The 15,085-nt window shown below is 31.6% G+C and overlaps 1 protein-coding gene across 4 annotated transcripts in view; it reads right to left on the bottom strand.

The window, feature by feature from the left end:
- LOC127285401 (synaptotagmin-7) overlaps nt 1–15,085 on the bottom strand; it is an 858,561-nt gene that overhangs the window by 441,192 nt on the left and 402,284 nt on the right. The gene's annotated exons all lie outside the window — the stretch shown is intronic.

The raw sequence follows: 15,085 nt of genomic DNA, 5'->3' as shown, positions 1-15,085 counted from the left end.
TTGGAAATTTCATTTGTTCATAGATTTTGACATGCTAAAAAAATGGCAACCAAATTGGAGCTAAGGCACCAAACACATGCTTATCCTGCTATGCCCTTTCTTTTATAAAATGTTGGAAACATAATTTTTTCAAATTCTTGTTCTCAGGAGAACTTGAAATTCGATTCACAGGAATCGTGTCTTTGTTAGGAAAAAATTGAAGACAAAAAAATTTTTTTAGACAAAGGACAAGAAGACTCGAATTGGACTTGAAATCATTGCTCACTCAGGCATCAGATGTAAAAATAGAAAAGCAACTTAAATCCAAAATCCGTAAATTACATTTCCTAGTAAGCTGGCGATATAGTGAAGAAAAGAAGTATAAGAAGATTTCTTTTTAACATCGCCAATGGAGCGGTCAACCGAGCCCAAATAAATGTTTTCTCAGCTTTAAAATATCGATTGCACTTGCAATCATACGATCCTTAAACTTTTTTCAATGTCAAACAGAATTTCAAGATTCTTTTCTGGGCCAAAAAGAGGTCGCCCTGATTCAATATTTAGTTTTCCGATTATTCTTTATATAAATAAGAAAATGCAATTATTTCCAATGTTTAATATTATATCTACTTCACATTTCATGCGCATGGAATGTGAAATGTATTACACAGGTTTACAGTGAAATTGTCACTCGAACAAAACATTTTTTTTCGATTAATATGTGTTTTTTGAGTAAGAAAATCATATTTTAAATTTTCTTCCCTCGTGCAATTTTTTTGGAACAGCAAATTATGCATTTTCGAGGTGTATATTTTCTCGAATGTGTTTCTCAAGGTGTATATATGACTTTCGAATTTCGTGGGGGAGTTTCCAATTATATAAAATATAGTACTATTTGAAATAAAATCAAACCAGACAATAGATATTGTCACTACGCGATAACGTAAATAAAATTATAATATACGGGATCCGCCATTATGAATTTTGAAAAGCTGACCTCAGATTCGTAATCAGCGACCACGAAAAACCCCGAGTACACATTTTGGTGTACTTAGCTCTAATTATTAAAATTTGTCCGCCATATTAGATCCGCCATTTTGAATTTTCAAAAACTGACCTCAAATTCGTAATCAGCGACCTCGAAAACCCCCGAGTACTCATTTTGGTCAGCTTCGCTTAACTTAGTTTTATACAAAATTGATATAGATCGAAATCACTTGAAAATATACTAAAAGTGAAAAAGTACTTTGTTCAATAAATCTAGTGTAGAATTGTCATTTTTTATCCGATCGAGGTCTATAAAGGCTTAAAAGTTTCGTAATTAAATATACTATTAATAAAAAATTTAAAACCTTCATTTTTTTGGTTGTTTGACTTTGAAAAAATTAGCGAAAATTAGACGAATGTCTAAAAATCATTAAAATTTGCTTGAAATTTGAACTTTGATCGACTGTAACTCTGACAATTTTGAATGGATTTTATTGGTTGACCAATGGTTTGAGAGGTAATTTAATTATCTTTCAAATGGTGATTTATTTTTTACATTTGGATTAACTGCTTCTCTACCGGTGACTTTATGTGACGTCTCACCTCGAGAATGCATAATTTGCTGTTGCAAAAAAATTGCACGAGGGAAAAAAATTTAAAATATGATTTTCTTACTTAAAAAACACATGTTAATCGAAAAAAAAAATGTTTTGTTCGAGTGACAAAAAAAAATTTGAAATTTGTAAACCTGTGTTATTATTATATACTTAATAATTTTAATCATATTATTTAAGGTGTATTAATTTCATAATAATATTTTATATAAAACTAGATATTTTTTCCAGTATAAAACAATATTAACTCATTTTAGGTATTTTTCTAAATGATATCCGTGAGAATTCCTCTTGTCTGATAAAACCTGACTTGTACTGAATTATTTACACAACTCGCAATTCCCATCAACTAAATCAGTTCAAATAATAATATTTTATTACTTCTACCTCATTAAGCTACAGTAATCAATAACGTTTGTCTGACGTGAGCAGACATATCGTCTATCCATATTTTAAAGTTAGACTAAAAATATGACATATCTAAGCCTATCCTGAGGCTAAATCTAAATATCTCAATCTCTTTTTCAAAATCTACATCTTTCCTTGTTTCTCATGATTGAATTTTTCCTTCAGAGAAACTGACAAATTCATCTTTGAAAGAATAATAACAGAAGTGAAGTCTACTTTAATCTGTTAAAGCAGGCTTTCTTGCGACAAAAAAGAGCTGATTGAAAATGTGAAGGTTCAGTATAGGTTTCGACCAATATATTTAAAATATTGAATGTTGTTTCATACTTTAACACTTGAACTTTACCCCTAATTTACTCAAAATCCTGTCGTGATACGCAATTTTTGAACCCGGGATCGTGTCCAGCACACAAAAATACATTGGAAACCACACTGATATCCTCCTCCTTCTTATGAAATCAGTTAGGTAAGAAAAAGACACTCTTATTTTATACTCCTTGGATAGATAAATTAAGACAAGCGTTGGATTAGAAAGAGTGCAAAAAGAGTTAAATTTTTCCTATATATATGTAAAGGACATGCTTAAAAATGTTTACACAGTAGTTTTTGAGGTCGCTGATTACGAATCCGATGACAATTTTTTAACCCCTTCGCAGTCGAGACCTAAATCTCATAAGTAGGTCAAAATGTCACTAACTTTTTGAAAAACTAAAATTTGCGCAAACGAATATACGAATATATATATATATATTTGAGGTCGCTGATTACGAATCTTGCATCAGATTTTGAAAATTCAAAATGGCGGATCCAATATGGCGGACGAATTTTTGATATATTCATCGGATTCACTTAAAACTTGTTACTCGGGGGTTTTCGGGCTCGTCGATTACGAATCCGATGTCACTTTTTAAAAATTCAATATTTTTGCGGATCCAATATGGATGACGACTTTTTCAAAAATTCGTTGTATACACATAAAACTTGTTACTGCGGCATTATTGAGGTGACAGATTAAACCACGGAGGAATAGTAAGGAAACCGATCTTGCTGTAGTAGCGCTTCTGAAAATGTCAGAAAAACATGCACGATAAGTGCCAGTTTCACTGCATTCTACTCAACCACAAAAATAGCTGAGCATGCGCATTAGCCATGTGCTGTCTCTTTCTCTCGCAAAAAGTGTGCGAGTGAGATCTGGCTGACGTATATTTCTCAAGTCTTCCATGCGTGTTGTGATGAAGGGGTTATGTGTTATTGTTATGTTATTATTTTAATAATTATTATTCTTTATTTTAAAATGTCGTGCTGTGTGCCAGGATGAAAGAAAAATCTTTTTCATGACATACATAATAAATAATATGTTTGTAATTACTATGGCTTCATTATTCTTTTAATAATTACTTCAATTTTTAAATATTCCAATAGCATACATTATTATATACTTACACATGATTTTAGAGATACAATATCGCAATGGTAAATAAATACTGAACACTAAGATTTTTTTTGTGATATATATGTATATCGCATAACCACACTTTTCATCTGTCAAAATTGAGGTCCAATGCGCATGCTCAACTACTTTGGCCAGTTGAGTACAATGCAGTGAACCTGGCACTTATCGTACATGTTTTTCTGACATTTTTAAACGCAGAGATCGGTCTCCTTACTATTCCTCCATGGATTAAACGAATGTAGTGTCGGTTTTCAAAGTTTCAAAATATCGTATCCAATATGGAAACCAAAATATTTGAAATATATTTGAAATTTTACTAGATTTGTTTGAATGTTTTTGGTCAAGAGTTTTTGAGTTTGCTGTTTCTGATTTTGATCTCAAAATCATGAAATTTTAAATAGCAGTTTCAATATGAGAAAAATATTTTGAAAATTAATTATATGTGTTTGAAACTTCTAACTCGAAATTGTTTGTTATTTATTTTGTATCTTCTCTCTTTAACAATTGTCATCATCATTTTACTTGAACGGTTGACAATTTATTCAACCGTCTCTATTACAGTTTGTCCTGTCATTTGTATCTCCAATAAATTTTTAAAAAAGTAGTCCAACATATTGGATCCGCCATTTTGAATTTTCAAAAAGTGGCATCGCATTCGTAATCAGCGACCCCGAAAACCCCCGTGTAACAATTTTGGGACAAATATGTCTGTTTATCTAGCCAAAATTCTGCTTGCGTGTATACACGTCATCGACAGTTTGAGCAATAATTAATTTTTAATATTAAAATTAAAAAATTGTTATTGGCTGCGATATTAAAAATATGTAAATAAATGTACAAAAGTGTGTACGGACCAAAAGACGGAGAGAAATAGATGGTAAGAACTTATGATCTTAAGATGGTAAAAAGTAGATGTTATCCGGTACTATCATTATGCTACTCGGTACTATTAAAGATGTTACAAAAAATGGTTATGTTACCCACTACAATCAAGATGTTACGTCGTACAATCTGGATAGTAACTGATAGAATCTAGATTGCTGTCTGCATATGCAAGATGAAATATGGTACCTGTTACTATCTAGATAGTACCCTGTACCATATATTTCTCTCCGTGAAGAATATGAACATTATTATTGTAATAATAAAATAGTTCTCTGAAAAATGATATTTACATTAAATGATTAAATAAATAAATGAAATACAATGTTCATTAATTTTAATAACATTAATTAATAATAATAAAAGTGAAGCTCATTTATATGTCTTTTTTTTACATATGCATCCTGTAATGGAATTTAGGTTCAGAACCTCTTGTCGCATCCCTGATAACTAATATGATATTCAAGTTTGAATTTTTTTTTAAAACGTAACTTCAGATTTTTCATCAGTGAAACTAATATTCTTCACGTAACATCTTTCATGTTACAATAAACTTACTAAATTCACATGAAAGATATTACTTACAAAATATTTGTCTACTGATAAAAAATCTGATATCAAATTAAAAAAAAATTTTAAATAGTTTTTTAAAACTCGGATATCATATTATGTATTATATTAGATCGACAATTTTGAATTTTTGAAAACCAAGATCATATTCTTAATATTCATAAAAAAACCCGAGTAACGATTTTTAATCGAATTTGGATAATTTTAAAAAATTCATCCGACATATTGGATCCGCCATTTTGAATTTTTGAAAACCAATGTTATATTCGTAATCAGCGACCCCAAAAACCCCTGAGTAATGATTTTAAGCGATGAGGCACCAGTGATAGATCAACCTCGGTAAAAAAAGCTAAAGTATTCTATTTTCAATTATATTAAATATTTTTATTTTTTTAGGGAAGGTGTATAGATAAGTTGTAATAGATGGTATGGAGTATTTTATTCATAATAGTAGCTCAAGATGAATAAATGGATGCGGGTAGCGCGTAAAAATTAGTTCTAGTCTAAAAAAAAAGGTTGTAGACCTGTGTTCTTCAAAATAATTAAAACTTTAATTACTAAAAAGTAATCTTCATTTTGTTTGTCAAACATAATGCAAAAGAAAGTTTGTTTAATACATTTTTTTGAAAATATTTTTAAATTAAAAACCTATTTTAAAATTTGGGATTTTATTTTTTACTATTTTTAAAATTTAATTATTTTGAAAATTTTTTTTTTTATTTTGTAAAATTTTGAATTTTCTTTAAATGTTATAATTGTTTCTTTTTTTTCAGGGAGCATTATTCAGCACAAAATTTGCTTTTGCTTAATAATATTTATTATTTCTAGGTTAAAAAATCGTTCATTGGAAATTAAAGTTTAAATTATTTTGAATAAACTATTAAAGATTATGAAAGTAAGAGTTTCTTTTTGTTAAGGCTTTGCGCAATTGTTTGTTTTCAATAACATGTAAGTGTCATTTTTGAGCTTAACCTCATCACTGTCAGCGGGAAATTAACTTTCCCTCCCGGTGTTGTTACTGATTTTATAAAATAAATTGTTAATACTGACAGGTTATCAATTTACGAAAATTTATTTTATAAACTTTCGACAAAATATTATTAAAGTTTCATTAAAAAATTAATAATTGTGTTCAATGCTTTATTAAATATTTGTACTTTCGCTTGTACTTTCGCTCGTGCGCTCGCTACGCCTCGAACTGCAAACTTCACACTCGTGGAAATCAACCATTTTCGTCCCTAGATGCACAATATATTATTTTTTTAATTCAGAGACCCCAAAAAATCTTATATACTAAGTTTCATACAAATTTCTCGACCAGAATTTGTTGGACATTTTGGGACCACAGTATCAATTTTTTCTCTAACTGTGAAAGGGTTAAAGGCGCTTGTACACCTCACAAATTCTGAGTATACTTGAAATTTGTCAAAAGTTTCACTCATTTTGATTGGCTTTGCTCATAGAGAACCTCTGACAAATTCCGAGTATACTCAGAATTTGTGAGGTGTATAAGCACTTTTAAAATGCTCTATTTTTAAATTCGAGTCCTAATTAAAATTTTTGCAGCAAAAATTGGTACAATAATTATTTTTTTGAAAAAAATGGCATTGCTAACTTTTTGGACCTCACCGGAATGTAGAAAATTTCGTCATTAAGTTTAAGTCAATATTTCGGTGTTTAAAACTCAAAAAAAAAAAAAAAAAACAATCACCATTTATTATATTATGTACTAAAACACTGTGAAAAGTAGACATATTATTATAAAAAATATTGGTAGTTACTTTTGAGGTGTTTCAAAAAAAGTTATCAAAAACATCTTAATATAATTGGTATTATAAAAGTTATAATAATATTAGTAGGAAAAAGAAGAACAAAAAGAGGAGGGTAAATTTCGCTACGCATAACTTACATAAATTTCAATATTTTATACAAATAATTATAGTGGATACATAATACCTAAATATATCCTAACAATTTCAAGACATTCGATACAATATTTATGTTCAAATAATTGGAAAAAAATACCTTAATTTTTAGACAATCACACTAATGGTGCCTATTTAGTTTTTCCTCACTCTCCCCTGTATCAAAATCAAATATTGTTATAATCAAATATATATATATATATATATATATATATATATATATATATATATATATATATATATATATATATATAATCGAAGATACGATTTACACTTGCTTAACTGTTCGCTAGTAGATTGAAGAAGTTTCGATCAATATCCAAACCCAATTCAGTCAAGTGTCACATAGACACGAGTAGGGGGTGAAGAGGACAAATCTATTTTACAATAATCAGAATAGAGAAAGGTCAGGCTCTTGCAAAATGAGGCCTGCATACATATGAATCTACACTAAAGTTTATTGTTGTGTACGCCTACTTCAGCGGTAACGAGAGTTCTTCAACTTTCACCCAACTTTTTATCTTTTTAAACTCTACATACAAACAACGTACATATATATATATGAATAAGACGATCTTTGTTGGCACTGCATGTTTTGGAAGAAGTAGAAAAAGTATGAAAAGAATGGTTATACTTCCCTCTAATTTATCGCCTCTAGCTCTTGAGACATGTGCGAAGAGACTATAAGCATTAGACATCTCTAGTTCTCACATTTGTGAACAAGAAAACTTATGTATCTAGCTTACACAGCTAATGTATAAAGCGGACAAACAAATCAATCATGGCAGATAAAGGATCTCCACCTTTTTCCATTTCACATATAAACATGTTCCTTCCATTAATTTATTGTGTTTCGTTTCAAATAGTAATGGTCTTCATTGTTGGAAATTAATACTATACAATTTATATTGAAGATACTCTCTCGTCTACTATCTGAAATCGTTACTTTTGTGCCTATGGAATAAAAATATTTTTAAATTTTGGCTAAAGATTCAGATTCTCTTACGTCAAAATTAAAAATGTCGACTAAAATAATTTCTTTAATTATTAACATTTCCCCCATAGCACCGAAAATTTTCTAAAGATTTTCTAAAGATTTATTTGAAATGTTCGGAATATTTAATTGCAATGTTTAGTGAAAATTGTGTAAAGATTTAAATGTCCCGATTAAATAAATGTTTAGTGTGAAACTTTGTGAAACTTTCCTGAACATTTATTCAAGTGGGACATTTAAATCTTGACACAATTTTCACTAAACATTGCAATTAAATATTCCGAACATTTCAAATAAATCTTTAGGAAATCTTTAGAAAATTTTCGGTGCTGTAGGGGTTACTAATAATAATAATGTAAGCTTACAGTAAAGTTAAACGAAGTTTATGGTAAGATTAGAGATTAGTTCAATAATATTATACTTGGAATAGACCAATAACGCTATATAATTAATTTTTATTCCTATTTAAAAATTTAAAAATTATAATTTAAAATTAATTAAAAATAATAATAATTAATATTAATTTAAAAATATTTAAAGAATTTACTTTTTTCTTCGTTAAACATACTATAATGTGTTCAATTTAAAAACAAATTTTATACTTTAAAGATGTAAATCACTCGCGTGAAAAGTGATCAAGTGAGGGGTATTCAAGTTCAATCAACTACGTAATTTTAAAGTATATTCACTTGGGTAATCAATGTTCGAAATCTAACTCCACTGTAATCAGATCTTTCAATGCATAATTGGGTTCATCTTATATCTGAATGTTCCATCACTCCATCGTAGTCACTGTTAGTTTTTTCACCTTGGAATTCTTAAAGCAGAAACCAAGTAAAAGACCCTAGATGATGATAACCCTTGTTCTCAAGCACACTATTTACTCAAGATTTTTTTCTTTTGTAAAAACTTTAGACTTCAAATCTTTAACGACTATTTTCTCACTTTTTCAAAACCTTTGATAAAGCGCTCTTCTTTTTTCTATTATTCATGTTTTACAAATTCTTTTTTGAGAAATTAATAAATTTTCTTTAGAAATTAACTATAACATTTGTAAAGTAAAATTAATAAATTTTATCTGTAATTTATTTAAAAAGAAAAACAGTTTCCAACAGTAATATGTATGTAATTGAAAAAAATGAGGATTGGTTAAAATAATACTCAATATTAACTTCAAGTGTAGTTTGTCCATTTTTAACTGACTACTGCTTATTTTTAAATAACTTCTTTGAAAATCTTTTTATTTAAAAACCATTATTGTGCACTAGCTTGATTGTAATAGTCAAGCGGAGTTCCAGATGATGTTTCAACAACTTTCTCACTTTCAACTTAATGAGTGAAATTTTACTAATTTTATTACTTTTATTTCTGCAACAATTTATTTATTAATTTTTTATGAATGTCAAAATATAACATTTTAAACTGTTTTTCTTAAGAACAATTTGCATATAAAATTTTAAAAAGGGATTAAAATTTTTTTAATAAAAAACAAAAAAACAAGGTCCGAATTATCATACAAATAACTTTTCCCAATTTAACGTTATTACAAAATGCATTAACAAAAAAGAAAATATAAATATATATAGTTATAGGGCAAAATTATCGCAATTACTAGAGATTTTATTAATTTTTTTCTACAAAAATAACTAATTACTTTAAATTTTTAGACTTGTGAATTATATCGCGATTGTGACATTTATGTTGAAGAAGAATTATTTAAAATGGTCAAAAAAGATGCAAATAATCCTACAACTTATGCTAGATCTCTTTTAACACTAATTTTTACCCCGCATGCTCTTTTGTCATGTTCGTCGCAAGGAAAGGGAAAATAAAAAAAATCGGGACTTAATTCAAAGGCTGTGGATGTTCTATTAAGTAAAGTCATTTCAACATTTTAATTGTATTTATTTTTAAAGATTCCCCTTGAAAATTAAAATTAAGTTTAATTAATTAACACTTTAAAAAATTTAAATAATTTATTTAATTTAATTAAAAAATTTTTTTTATTGAATTCAAAAAACAAGTATAAAATTGATAATAATTTCAGGCGTGGTTAAAAACCAAATTAAAGTGAAAAGTTGGGAGAATGTTACAAATTTAACAATCAAGGCTTTAAATACATTAACATTCATTCTTGCATACTGGCGGACACCTGACAATTATTTGTATTATTCGATGATTATGTACATTTTTTATTTTAATAATTATTTTAATTTTTGTCGTGGAAAGTAATTTACGATTGACAACGTCGTATCAAAGTTTGAATTAATTAATTATCAAATTTGAATTATTCTTGTCAGTCTTGTAGTTTATTATTTTTGTCAATTATAAGATAAAATAAGTATCACAGATAATAAATATATATTTTCTAAAATTTTTAGGTGCACAATTTTTACTATATACAATATACATTTTTCTATATTTTTTTATAATTATCGGTCCTAAACTATGGCATTGACAGTGAATACAAGCTACAGCCAAGTTTATTAAGGAATTTTTTATATAATAAGAAAAATATCTAAAGAAAATAAAAATTATATCATTTTATTGGAATTTCAAGTGAGAGCTCCTAATACCCTACAGGTGGGGTAATGGGAGAAAATGCATTTTTTAGAAAACATTTTATTTGCAAACTTACTTTTTTGTTCTTAATTTCTAATTAATTATAATTAAAGATATATAACAAAAGAAGTAAAAAATGACCAAAACAATATTTTATTATAACAATAAGTTGGTTTTTTTAATCATTGTCCTTAAGGGGCTCCAATTCCCCCATCTTCCCCTAATATAAATTCAGATAAGTAAAATTAAATCAATACAAAAATTAAATTAAATAAAAATTCCATTAATTAGAGATTCTTTGAAATAAATATCTGTGAAAATGCTGTTATATATATAAATTTTGTTAATAAAAAATTTTGTTATTTAAAAATTCGGCTTCTGCTCGATTACAACAGGTGCTTTTGAAACTACTCTTTTTCGCAAAATCGATGGTAAAGGTTTTTCCTTTTTAGGAGAGAAATTTGACTTTTTTTCTGTATTTTTAAGTGGCAATTTTCTCTCGTTCTCTTTATCTTCCCGAGAATTCTTCTTCGCTTTTTTATCATTTTCAGATTTTTCGCTACGTAAAATTCTGGGTCTCAAACCTACTCGTTTGCCTGAATCGTTTTCTACGCTCTTTTTGTTTTTCACTACTCGATTCGATTTTTTTGAATTTTCATTCTGGTTTATTTCCTGATCGGGTAGGAAATAAGCGGGTTTTAAATTTTCATTAGAGACTTTCTTCAAGGTGCCGTTTACATCTATCTCGAAAACGCGGTCACTTATTCGGTTTGTTATTTTAAACGGGCCTGTGTAAGGTCTTTGCAAGGATCTTTTCGCAGCGCCTACCTTGAGAAAAACGTGTGTACAACTTCCTAAATCCCTGTATACGAAAACTTTCCGATTATCATTGTAAATAACCGGGACTGGCTTGACGGAAACCATGTGTCTTTTAAATTTGGTTAAAATTTCATCAGTGTTTTCGTTCTCGTTAGATGGTAAAATGAACTCTCCCGGGATTTGTAGGGTAGTTCCGTACAAATATTCTGCGGCAGATAAACCACAATTCATTACATTTGTTCTTAGGCCGAGCATCACGGTCGACAATGTACGCGTCCATGTCGAATTCGCGTGACACATTATGGCTGCTTTTAAGGACCGGTGCCAGCGCTCAATCATCCCGTTGGATGCGGGATGATAAGCGGTGGTCCGTATCCTCTTACAACCTAGCAATGATAAAAGGCTTTGCATCAATCGCGATTCGAATTGGGTTCCCTGATCCGTTGTGAAGATATCAGGGACTCCAAAACGAGCAAACCAATTATCATAAAATGCCCAGGTGACAGTTTCGGCGCTTATGTTTTGAATTGGGATGGCTTCTGGCCACCTTGAAAATCTATCGATCATTGTTAATAAATATGAAAAACCTTCGCTTTTAGGGAGTGGACCTACGATGTCTATATGTATATGTTTAAATCTCGATTGCGGAGCTACAAAATGAGCGGGTTTTAGATGCACGTGACGATTTATTTTTGACGCCTGACAGTGAGCACATGCTTTCGCCCAAGCGGCGATATCGTTGTGCATAGACGGCCATACATATTTTCGCTTTATTAATTTATCTGTCGCTTTTGCTCCCGGATGCGCTGGTTGATTAAACATGTCAAATATTTGTTTTCGCAAGGATACGGGAATATAAATTACGAAAAACGTCGTCATACGTATCGCAAATTATTGAAACAGGATCAGTGCCAAATTCGATTTTTTTTAATCTGAGTCCTGTTTTCTCGCACGTCAAAAGTTTATCAAGCTCGTGATCTTGCTTCTGAGCGTCTGCGAGATCTTGTAAATTTAACGAAACGGGGGTTAAAACGGATTCTACACGCGATAGTGCATCCGCAACAGTATTTTTCTCCCCTGAAATATGTTCGATTTTCGTAGTGAATTGAGAGATAAATAGAATTTGCCTCTCCTGTCGCAAGTTCATTTTATCTTTTTTTTGTGAGAACATATATATCAGGGGTTTGTGGTCAGTTAGGATCTTAAATTTGTGCGGTTCCAGAAAATGTTTACAATATTTAATTGCTTGAAAAATTGCGGTTAATTCCCGATCATATGCGCTGTTTTTTTTTTGGGTGTCCGTTAATTTTCGCGAAAAGAACGCCAACGGTTTCCACGCATTTTCGCATTGCTGCTCTATTACCGCGCCTATACCTATAACAGATGCGTCCGTAACGAAACGGATTTCCGCTTTGATTTTTGGGTGAACGAGAAGAGCTGCGTTGGCTAGTTCGTTTTTTACTTTTTCGAACGCCTCTTCCGTTTCAGGGTCCCACGGTATCAACCTTTTATCGTGTTTTTTAGCATTGTGTAGGAAATTTAATAGGGGAGCTTGCGTGTGAGCGGCGTGTCTCAAGCAACGGCGATAGAAATTTATCATACCGAGAAAACGGCGTAAATCCGAAACCGTTTTGGGTTTGGGAAAATTTAAAATCGCTTTCACTTTTTCCTCCGTCGGTTTGATTCCGTTTTTATTTATGACATATCCCAAAAATTCTATTTCGCTTTTGCCGAATTCGCATTTTGACAAATTAATTCGCAATCTGTATTTTTTTAAACGTTTAAACACGATTTTTAGATGTTTTCGATGTTCTTTCGCGCTCCTTGACGCAATGAGAATATCGTCAATGTATACAAAGACGAAATTTAATTTTCAAAGAACACGGTTGATGTATCTTTGAAACGTTTGGCCCGCATTTCGGAGACCAAACGTTGTTTGTAGATACTCGAATAATCCAAATGGTGTTATTACCGCTGTTTTTGGTATATCCTCAGGGTTAATCGGAATTTGGTGATATGCTTTATGTAAATCAAGTTTCGTGAATATTTTCGTACCGTAAAAATTTGCCGAAAAATCGTGAATGTGGGGCACGGGGTACCGGTCTGGAACGGTCTGAGCATTGACTCGGCGGTAATCGTCGCAAATGCGCCAGGTTCCGGCTTTTTTTTGTTTCATTAAAATTGGAGTTGCCCATGCACCTTTTGATGGTCGGCAAATGCGTGCCTTGACCATGTGTCGGAACTGATCTTTTACAATTTGCAACTTGTCAGGGGGTAGACGGCGCGCTCGTTGGGCAACCGGGGGTCCAAACGTCTCGATATGATGATAAACACCGACAGCCGGAAGGGTTAATTCCTGATCCAAATTCGTGAATTCAGGGAATTCCTGTAGAATTTTACTATACGGATTATCGTTACCGATCGTACTAATTCTGGTCAAAATAGGGACTTTTAGTTTTCCGATACTACTCAATTACGTTTTCAAATCGACCAATTTTCGGTTTTTCAGATCTACCACTAGTCCGTAGTGGGACAATAAGTCTGCGCCTATTATCGGCCGCGGAACCGCTGCTACGCAAAAATTCCAAGTAAAATCTCGTCTAAGTCCTAAATTTAATTCAAGACGTTTTTCTCCGAATGTAGCAATTTTACTTTCGTTCGCGGCGTACAAAAACATTTCTGTCGGCTTTCGACCTCTAAAATAATTAACCGGTATTATCGATAGATCGGAGCCGGTGTCAATTAAAAATGTCCACTTTGACCGGCGATCAAGAATATGGAGAGGACGGGACTTAGTGCCGACACCGCTCGTCTCGGCTCGATGCTGGCAATTTAGTTTCCCGGTGAAGCGCAATCGTTATTTGCATTTTGCTGTCTGGAACAACATTGTTCGTTCATCGAACGATGATGACATGCAGAATGTGTCGAACGCTCGTACGGGCTCGAGCTGCGGAACCGATTTCGAGAGGGGCTTCGGTAAAAATCGTTATATCGCGGGTTAAAGTTCCTTCCGTAATTATTATTTCCTTGATAAAAGGATCCTCCTCGACCGCGACCTCTATAATAATTTTGCCGGTAAAAAGGACGTCCGCGATTTCTACCACGATTATTATTGTTATTGTTGTTATTATTATTTCCCCGTCCTCTGCGTTCCAGATTTCGAGATTTTCGGCCCTGGATTTCTTCTAATTTTGTTTTTAACGCTGCTACTTCGTCAGTTAAACTTTTTATTTCGTCGACTTTTGCTACAGATGATTCGCCCGATACCGCTGCATTTGTTGCATTCGCTATTCTATCAACCTCCGCCATTTTATCAGCGCGATCTGCCATTTGATTCAAGGTCATTTCGCTACTTGAGGAAAGCACGAGTTGATGCTGATGGGGCAATTTTGCGAGAAAAATTGTCTTTAGCACCTCCTCGCTGCAATTGCCTGCATTTAAGCTCCTAATACGGCTAAGGACATGAGATGGTTTGCCGCTCGATATGACGTCACCCCGGATTAATTGAAACATCCGAGTTTCTTGTGATAACGCAAAGTGGAAAATTATACCGTTTTTGATCTGAGTGTACGCATCTACTGGCTTAGGATTTGACATTACGACATGCCTCACGCAAGCAAGTGTGTCAGCGTCGACTTGTGCCATAATAATCTGAGCTTTTGAGCATTCGGTCTCTATTCTATTTCTTTCAAAAATCGATTCTACCTGCGCGAACCACATCTCGGGATCGTTGTTACTAAATTGGGGAAGTTTAATAGAATTTGAATTTTCGACAAACGGTTGTCTCGCCAGGTTAGCTATAGGATTCACGGTTGGCCTGGACTAAATTTTATTCAAACTTTCAGTAACTCTAAATTTTTTTGTTGATTCTGAATTTATATTTTATTAGCAT

This window comes from Leptopilina boulardi, unplaced genomic scaffold (genome assembly GCF_019393585.1).
Source record: "Leptopilina boulardi isolate dan_hultmark-lab unplaced genomic scaffold, ZJU_Lbou_2.1 LbouV2_332, whole genome shotgun sequence".
Lineage (NCBI taxonomy): Eukaryota > Metazoa > Arthropoda > Insecta > Hymenoptera > Figitidae > Leptopilina > Leptopilina boulardi.
Note: the sequence above shows the minus strand (reverse complement) of the source record. Positions and strands in the feature narration are given on the sequence as shown.